Source organism: Lagopus muta, chromosome 24, assembly GCF_023343835.1.
Source record: "Lagopus muta isolate bLagMut1 chromosome 24, bLagMut1 primary, whole genome shotgun sequence".
Lineage (NCBI taxonomy): Eukaryota > Metazoa > Chordata > Aves > Galliformes > Phasianidae > Lagopus > Lagopus muta.
In genome coordinates, this window is record NC_064456.1 from 1,340,083 (window position 1) to 1,350,008 (window position 9,926).

Genomic DNA, 9,926 nt, shown 5'->3' on the forward strand with positions numbered 1-9,926 from the left:
TTTGCTATGGGGAGAAAAACGCGCCCCAGAGGTGCGGGAGCGGCGCACAGCCCTTTCTCCCAACCCGATTTCCTTCCGGCTCCGACGTCCCAGACCCGATGCGCCCATCTCCAGGATCCCGACGCTGCTGCCGGCTCCTCTCCGCTCAGCACTGCGCGGGGACACCCGGAGACAGAGCCGTATTCGTTGTTTTCAGAGATACGGAGCAGACGGGGATGCTCTTCCTCCTCCTCCTCCTCCTCCGGGGGTCGGTCCCACCCTGAGCAGCTCCCAGTCACTGCGCCGTCCCGATGCGGGGTGACCGACAGCTCCCGGCTCCTTTTCCCCGCAGCACTGCGGGTTCCCGGGGTCCCCCATCAGCCCCAATTTCCTGCAGCCCCCTCTGAGACCTTCTGAGCGTGGAAATGCGACGCCCCGGTGGCAGGAAAGGCTGCGGGGAGGCCGTGCAGACGCAGCTGAAGCTGAGCAGGTCCCACCGCTTTCCCTCTCCGCCCCAGAGGCGAACGCAGCCGGAGGACGGGAGCAGCTTCGGTGCTGCTTTGAGGCTGGAGCTCAGCGCGCTGATTTCTGCCTGGTTTTGGCGTGGGGAAAAGCCCTCAGGTGCTGAAGCACCAGCAAACAGCTGCGGGTTTGTTGTGGCTTCATTTCACCCCTCTTTCAGGCTTTGCTGCTCTTCCTTCACCACGGGCACCCGTGGGTCCCAGCTTCAAAAGCAGAGCTGCAAAAGCGACGCACGGCCAAGGGATGACATCGACACACCGCGGCTGTTCTCCCCGTTGCCAGATGCTGCTGAAGGGATTCCCCTCCTGGCAGCGCAGGCGTTGGCCGCTGGGGTCGCTTTGTGCCCATGGGGATGTGGGCCCGCTGTGGGGCCGGCAGCAGCGGGTAGCTGCCCTTGTGCGCCCCGTTACAGTGCTGTGATGTGGGGACACGGGGTGCCGACCCCATCGGTGGGCGCTTTGTGGGGCAGAGAAGGGAATTTGGGTGCTGCACCATTCCCATAGCCGGGCTTGGAAACGTGGGCAGCGCACGTGAGCGCGGTGCCGGGGCTGATTCAGGAGCAAACCCTGCCGAGCAGCCCAAATCCTCCTTTTCCCACCCAAATACGGCCTCAGCCAAGAAACGGGCCGTATCCAGGGCAACGCCGGAGCCTGGTGGCTGCGCTGAGATCCGCCGCTCATCCCAATGGAAGCGCCGGGATCGCGGCTGCGATGGGGGCGATGGGGGCGGCCCCCAGGGGTTGGGGGGGGTGGGGGGGGTCTCAGAGCGGCGCAGAGATGCTCCGCTGCCCCCTAGTGACATGGGACCGCCGGCATCGGGACCTCAGCGGGATGGGATGGGGTGGGATGGGATGGGGATGGGGATGGGGATGGGGATGGGGATGGGGATGGGGATGGGGATGAGGATGAGGATGGGATGGGGATGGGATGGATGGGATGGGGATGGGGATGGGATGGGGATGGGGATGGGGATGGGGATGGGGATGGGGATGGGGATGGGGATGGGATGGATGGGGATGGGGATGGATGGGATGGGGATGGGGATGGATGGGATGGGGATGGGGATGGGGATGGGGATGGGGATGGGGATGGGATGGGGATGGGGATGGGGATGAGGATGGGGATGAGGATGGGATGGATGGGGATGGGGATGGATGGGATGGGGATGGGGATGGATGGGATGGGGATGGGGATGGGGATGGGGATGGGGATGGATGGGATGGGGATGGGGATGGGGATGGGATGGATGGGATAGGATGGGGATGGGGATGGGGATGGGGATGGGGATGGGGATGGGGATGGGGATGGGGATGGGATGGGGATGGGGATGGGGATGGGGATGAGGATGGGATGGGGATGAGGATGGGGATGGGGATGGGGATGGGGATGGGATGGGGATGGGGATGGGGATGAGGATGGGGATGAGGATGGGATGGATGGGATGGGGATGGGGATGGGGATGGGGATGGGGATGGGGATGGGGATGGGGATGGGGATGGGATGGGGATGGGGATGGGGATGGGATGGGATGGGGATGGGGATGGGATGGGGATGGGGATGAGGATGGGATGGGGATGAGGATGGGGATGGGGATGGGGATGGGGATGGGATGGGGATGGGGATGGGGATGAGGATGGGATGGATGGGATGGGGATGGGGATGGGGATGGGGATGGGGATGGGGATGGGATGGATGGGATGGGATGGGGATGGGGATGGGGATGGGGATGGGATGGGATGGGATGGGATGGGATGGGATGGGATGGGTGGGATGGGGATGGGATGGGGATGGGATGGGGATGGGGATGGGGATGGGGATGGGGATGGGATGGATGGGGATGGGATGGGATGGGGATGGGGATGGGGATGGGGGTGGGGATGGGATGAGGATGGGGATGGGATGAGGATGGGGCTGAGGATGGGGATGGGGGTGGGGATGGGGATGGGATGGGGATGGGGGTGGATGGGATGGGGATGGGGATGGGGATGGGATGGGATGGGGATGGGATAGATGGAACTGAAGGCCGGGTTTGGGGCTGCAGCATCTATCTCCTGGCATCCCTCTCTGTGATGCCTTTTGCTGCAAGGATGTGGTTTTGCCTTCCGTCCTCCCCCCTGCAGCATGTCAGCAGCTCCAGCGGGATCCTGCCTGGAAAAACTGGAGAAAAATGGAAGGGAAATGGGTCCTCCAGCCCCAAATGCCTGCAGGATGCATGCGCTGTGCGGAGGCTTTGAGGATCTCTGGAGCAGGGCGACTGCTTTGGGCATCACTCAACCTTCTGGAGCACCTCATCAGCACAGGGACACTGCTCAGAGCTTTGGCCTTAATGAACACGTTCCATCCCACAGCGCTCAGTTCATCCTTGCAGGCTGTGAATATCTCCCCCTGCGTGACCACAGCTCAGCTCTGACCCTGCAGAGGAACGCTGTGAACCGAGCCCTGCGCCGAGGGGGGAGGAAGAAACAGCCAGACCTGTGTGCATTAAAATAATTAACACAGCTTGATGCCAAAGTGCTGGCTGTGCCCAGCCCCATCGCTCCCCCTGCTGTGACAGGGCTGCCCCTATTTCCCCTTTTTGGAGGTGATTTCCCCACCAGCATCCCTCCCTCTCCTGAGTTACAGCAGCCGCTGCGCGATTATACGCCTCCGTTCTGTAATTACCTCTGCTCGCGCTAATTGTGTAATTGGAAGAGGCAATTACCTGGTGAAATGAGATAGGAAGAGGGTTGTCTCTGTCTGTGGGACTCTGGCTCGGCCGCATTCTGCTCACACTCTTTCCAATCGCCCCTTTCATGCCCAAATTCCTGCCTTGGGCTTATCCCCATCCTCTCCATCCATCCACAGCCCCCTCTGTGAGCCCCCTCCTCACCTCCTGCATCCTGCAGCCTTTCCTACCGACCCAATGCAGGCTCCCAAAGAGCCCCTCCAGCCCCAAGCTCCCTATGATGCTGATCCACACCCCCAGGCAAGGGCTGACTGCATTGGTCTGTACAGGGATGGGGAACGGACCGGGCAGAGATTTGCAGCAAGATTAAATCTCTGCCTTCCTTCATCAGCTGCTTTTCCTCGTTAGCGCCCTAAGCTGATTGCTGTAAGCTGCTTGGTGAGCGATCGCATCCAACGGATCCTCCCAATTTCCTCAAATCCCCCTCAACCCATTACCTCCCCCCACAGAGCAGCCCCAGCTTTGGGTTTTGCTCGCTGCAGCCCTGGGCATAACCCTTTCTCTTCCCCATGCCATCCCAACCGGACTCAGGGACACCAGCAAGGGATGGAGGTGAGACCCGAGGGGTCGGTGCTGGGGCTGGGAGCCGTGCAGCAGGGCTGTGAGAAATGTGGGTCCCTCAGGGACCATTGGGATGCATGGGGACAGCATCACAGGAGGCAATGCCCAGCCCTGTGTATCACTGCTGGCCACTCAGCGCTCCCTCCTGTGCTCATCCCCCCAAACAGGGATAAAAGGGCTTTGGGAAGCGCAGGGATTTGGTCCTTCTCCTTATTTTTCAATAAGGCCCAGACTTTTTTTGGACCTCTCTTTGTCTGAGCTCACCCCAGAGCCACCCATGGGGGGGACACGGGGATGGGGACCCCCATGGGGAGCTGAGGGGGTCGAGGTGGGAGGGGGCAGGAGGTCCTGGGCTGTCACCTCCCCACCTGCTGGTCTGGGTCTCATCCTGTCCCTGCAGGGGGGGGGGGATCAGCTCCTGTTGGTGGCAGCTCCTGTTGGTGGCAGCTCCTATGCTGGAGCAGAAAGGAGCGCAGCAGATGGTCGGAGCAGCGCATCTCCCCATCTCCCCATCTCCCCATCTCCCCATCTCCCTGCTGCCTCCTCCACTGCTCCTCTTGTTCTTCTTCTTGCTGGCTTTCCCCTGAGGAATTCCCAGTGATGCAAACCCCCCCCCCCTCACCCAGCATCCCTTCCATGCACCCCCAGCCTCTGTTTCTGGGCAGAAAGCCCGACCCTTATCTGTTCATCTCAGAAGAGGAGAGCCCTCATCTTCCTGGAGGCATTGAGTGGGGAGGGGGGCTGGGACACACAGGGTGCCCCCAGTGGGGGGTGGGCATAGAGCCTGGGGTCTGGGGATCCCCCCCACCACCCTGAGGCTTTTGCCAATCATTCCCCCCCCTGCTGCAGGCTGTGCCTCATGCGCTCAGCTCCAGCTCTGAGAACGTTCTTGGAGGGGCTGTAAATGCTGGGCACCCACATCTGATGGGAAAGTGCCTCGAAAGGCTCCGCAGTCCCCGTGTCACCCCCCATCCCAGACACAACCACCCCCCGTGCCCCCCATCCCCCCCCCCAGGGACCCCCCACACGGCTGCATTCCTCCACGGTCACTTTCTCAGGGATGGTGGCCGTGTCACTCAGCAGAGGTTGAGCCCTGCAGTGGGGACGATGGCAGTCATCCCAGCTCAAGAAGATTAATGGTTTTATCGTGAGGGGGCTGATTTCTCTGCTTGTTTGTCTCTTCCCCCTCCAACCTCCCTCCTCCCCCCTCCCCGGGGTCTCTTTGAATGCCAACTTTGTTGTGTATCCAACGCTCCCCTCGGGTGGCAGCGCTCAGCTCTGACCTGGACAATGCAGAGCTGCTGTCTTGGCAGTGGCACTTTGTGCTGACAGCTGGGAGGGGACGGGATGGGGATGGGATGATTGGGATGGGATGGGGACTGGAAGGCTGTGGGCTGGGGGGGCTCGGGATGCAGGCTGAGCTCTTGGGCTTGAGGAGGTGCCTGGGCTTAAGCTGTGCTCCTGGGGGCACCGACACCATCCCTGTGCTGCACCCCCACAGCTCAACTCTATCCGGGAGCAAACGCGCTCCTGGAAGCTCTCCCCATCCTGCTTCCTCCTCTTGGCCCTGCTGTAACACAACCAGCCCTGTCGTGATGATGGATGGGAGGCAAGAATTGAGCCCCGGGGGGTTAACGGGGTGAAGATGCCTTTGTCTGTGCCAGCTATAGAGGGGCTGTCTCGCTGGGTGGGTGGGAGCACAGCAGGGGCGTGGGGTGCCATCCAGCCCCATTTCTCCAGCAGTGTTTTGAGTATCTTGGGGTCAGCTGTGCCCTTAAAGCACAGCAAAATGCCACACGTAGGGGGGGGGTCCAGGGGGTTTGGGGCACGAGGGGGGAGGAGCCTGGACCAAACCTGCTTGTCTTCCTGGGGATGATTGTTTCCATGTGGGACGTTGTGATGGGAGATGATCGGCTTTTTAGTCCTCCAAGTGACCTTTCCCAGCCCTGCAGCCTACAAAGTCCCTCTGCTGTCTGTCTCAGCTGGGTTCTGAGGTGTCCCCCCCCCCCCTCGGGTGAAAGGCAGAAATTCCCCTTGGGGGTCGTGGGCAGGGTGGGCTCAGAGGGGTAAAGCTGAATATATAGGGGGTGAGGGAGGGAGTTCTGGTGGGTCACAGAGGGATGATGCTGGGATGCTCCGACCTTGCGCTCCCCTGAGGAAGGATGCACCGAGATCCAGAAATCCATGGGGTGAGATAAGAAAGAACTGCAGGTAAAAATAGCCGGGGGAGGCGGGTCTGGTGCTCGGCCTGCTCTGCTCTGCTCTGCGGGCTCAGATGGTGAAACGTCTCCGGAGATGGAGAGCGGCGGTTTCTGGGACGCGATGTGCGAGCACAGAGCCCTGCGTGCGCTGATTGCGGTGCTGCCCAGCGCTCCCCAGCTGGAACAGCACACGGCCGCGCTGCCCCGGCCCTCCTCCTCTTCTTCCTCCTCCTCCTCTTCCTCCTTCCTCCCCCGGCTGCCCGCATCCTGCTGCTGGGGAAGCCCAGGCTGGGAGGAGGACGGAGGTTCTGCCAGTTGTCAGCAGCTCCCGTGGGGTTGGGGATGGAGGGGATGAAGTCTGGCTCCCGGTGGGGTTTTGGGGGGTAGGGGGCAGGCAGCATCCTCTAGAGCAGTGCCATCTCTGCTCTCCCTTGGGGCCAATGGTCGGATTCTGAGTGCCAGCCACCTCAGCCCGCGTGTTTCCACCTTTCCCTTGTTGACGACCGCCTCTCTCCCCCTCCCTGCTCAGCCTCAGAGGGCCGTGAAGGCGACGCCGCGGGGTGAGGCTGAAGGCGAGGATCGGGGCCGTGCAGAAAGCGGCACCCGGAGGAGACGGGGACGGAGGCGTGACGTCAAAAGCAGAGCTTAAAATCCACCCACAGGGGCAAAATCGCACCGCAGCCGCGCGGTGGAAGCTCTGCGCTCTGCTTTGCCCACTGCCCGGCTCCCCCCGTGCCCTGGGGGTGGGGGGGGGATGGAAGGGGGGCTGTGCCAGGCTGGGGGCGGCGGGGAGGAGCGGCCGTGGGGCTGCAGGCGGGGCTGCGGGCGGTCTGCTCGCTCCCAGCTGCTCCCCATCAACCTCCGTGTCGTGTCCCGGGTGTCACTTCTGGTGGCAGCGGCTGCTGGCGGGGACCGGCTGGGTGGCACCGGGCTGCCGCTCGTTAGCTGAGCGCCGCCTGCCAAGCCGCTGGGGTTGTTTATCCAATGGGGGGATGGGGCCCAGCTGGGCGGTGTTGGCACAGGGCGATGCTTTTCCTCCCCGCCCCTCCAGGGGACGATGCTCATTGGGGTGCGGACCCTGCTGGTTTGGGCACTCGGAGCCTGGAAGGCAGGGATGAGCACAGGAGCAATGAGCCACGTCCTAATTTTTGCAGTGTGAGGCGATGCGGGAGCAAATGCCCTCCCTGCTGGGCTGTGTTCTCCTGCAGCAGCATCCTTTGGGATCTGGGGGCACATCCCCCTCCAAGGAGACACGGGGTCTGCGCTCCCCCAGGAACAACCCCCCGCCACCGGCAGCTCTGAAAGCCCTTTGAAGGGATTTGTTTCCATTTCCAAGGACAAACTGATGGAGGATCCCGTGGGGCCGGGAACTGCAGGCGCTGCTGAGGCCATCCCACACCCCCTGGACCAGATCCGGGTCTGTGCCTCAGTGATGGGCACCTACGTGTGGGGCTGCCCCACCGCAAACCCCTCACCCCAAACCCCTCACAGGGACACAGAGCTGGGAGTGTGGGGGGTGAGTGGACAAGCAGAGCTCCAGGAGGAGCCCCCCAGACCCCCCCAGCCCCAGCTGGTATCGCTCCAAGCCCCAATCCACAGTCCGACCCCCCTCCCCACAACCCCCCTCACATCGAGGGGATGGGAAACACAGCCCCGCTGCCTGCAGCCTCCTCCCATTGCACAACACAACCCCGGGTGCTTGGGATCCGATGGCAGCTCGGCATGCAGAGAAAATTAAGACCAGAAGACGGGAGCAGCAGCAGCTTTCATGCGCGTCGTCCCGCTGCTCGGAGCCCTCGCCCAGGGGCAGCAAGACATGGTTCTCATTCCTGTGCCTGTGCTGGTGTTTATTATTTTTCCTTCCATTGTGCAGGGTCCCCTTTCTTCCCTGCATGCTCGTCCCCCAGGGCTGAATGAATCAGCGCCCTTTGCTTCTGCCACTCAGACGTGGATTATTGCCGCAACCCCTCTCCGACTTTTTTGGCTATCGGTCCAACTCCGAGGCAATCTGCAGGAAAAAGGGATGGGATGGGAGCACGGAGGGGTTTTGTCCCTTTGTCCCTTTGTCCCTTCTGAAGTTCTCTGCCCTCGCGTTGCTGGGGGAGTCCCTGGAAAGGGGGAGACTGCGCTCCGTGGGGTCACCGCTGTGCTCTGGGGTTGAGGAGCACAAGGGCTGCGTGCAGGAGCTCTGGAGGTGGCCCTTGTGCTTGTGCTGGCCTTGGCCACCTCGTGTGTCCCCTCCCCTCGGGCGGGGATGTCCCTGTGAGGACGGGCAGTGCCACCTGCAGCCACTGGGATGGCGCCTGGGGCGGCGGTGGCTGTGCCTGAATTGCCTCCTCTCGTGGCTCCACGTCCCTGATTCCAGCCAGAGAGGAGTGCGCGGCTCTGCGGGAGGAGCAGCAAAGTGAAGCGGCAGGAGGACGGATCCCTCGGCCTCCAGGATGCTCGGCTGGGAAACGCAACGGCAGAGCTCAAACCCCTCTGCTCAGAGCCAGCGCGGCCGCTGCTCTCACGGGCTCCATCCCTTCCCTCTGTGTTAGCAGCTCTGGGCCGTGGATGAGCCGTGACAGCCCAAGGCTTTGCAGGGAAATGCATATTTAGAAACCAGAGGGCATTATCCCCTTAGATTATTATCACTTGAATGTAGGTCGGCACGACAGCTTAGGTGGAAAAACCGTCTTCCTCACCGCGCTTCCTCGCACCGTTTAATCCCCTCCACCCTCACCCTGCTTTGGCCAAAGGCGTCTCCCCGTGCTGCCAGCATCCTTGCAATGCTCTGCCTGCATCGGGGGGTTCTCTCACCCCCGTGCTCCCCCCACCTCTTTGCCTGCACCGCTCTGCAGGTGAGATTCAGCACCTGCATCCCCGCAGCATCACCCGCTCCCATTCAACCTCCCTCTGCGTTTTCCTTCCCTTCCATCCGCAATTTGCCATCCTTGAAATGCCTCCCCGAGCGCTGGGACCTCGGATGACTGGCGGGGGGGGGGGGGAGGGAAGATGGAGGGGTTGGTGGCCCCCGCCGTTCCATCGCTATGGTGACAGATGGCAGCCGAAAACGCGGGGATCGGGGTCAGATGAGAGCAGCAGCGGTGGATGCGGGCGGATATTTATAGGCTGCTGCCCCAACGCTGCTGGGAACGCGCTGCTCTCGGAGCACGGGATGAGCCCTCCGCCGGATCTGCGGGGCGCTGCTCCTCCACGAGAGGCATTACTCATGCACACGTTCTGCTTTAATCCAGGCTGCTCCCCGCGGAAAAGTACAGGGCTGAGAGAGCTGGGGAGGAAGGGGGGGGGGCTCAGATGGGAGGATGGATCGCTCTGCGATCGTGGGCTGCGAAGGGAAACGGCCCGGAGGGTTGGGGAGGTGAGCAGACACCGGGAGCTGGAGCTCTGCGCCTTGGGGCAGCGGGTCTGAATCCTCCGTAGGATTCCTCTTCTGAAGGTGTTTTTCCTCCTGCTGGGGTTTCTCGTGGGCACCAGGAGCTGGATAGGGGTATCAGTGCCCCCCTGCACCTCGGATACAGGTTCCAGTGCCCCCCCTGCACCAGCGATGCGTCGGCTGGAGAAGCTGCACTGCTGAAGACGGGCTGAATTTGTGTCTCTGGGACCGTTCGTGAATCACTTCCATCAGGCCCTGAACCGACCACGAACCCCTTTGAAAAGTCCTTCTTGCCCATAATCAGCCCCACGGGTCCTGGCTTTCCTGGCGAACCCAATTAGCTGCTTCCCGAGGGCAGGGCCGACCCCTTCAGGTGTGCCGGGTTTTCTGCTCGACTCCCCGCAGCATCAAAGCAGCTTAAGTGGTTGCGGTTAATTAAACCTACGACGGAAGCTGGGTGTGATGTTTGCATGCCCCGAAGAGGCGGTCGTGCCCGTATCTTTCCTTCCTCCCAATAAACCACGCGGTGCCTCCCCGTGACTCCAAAACACCAAATCCCC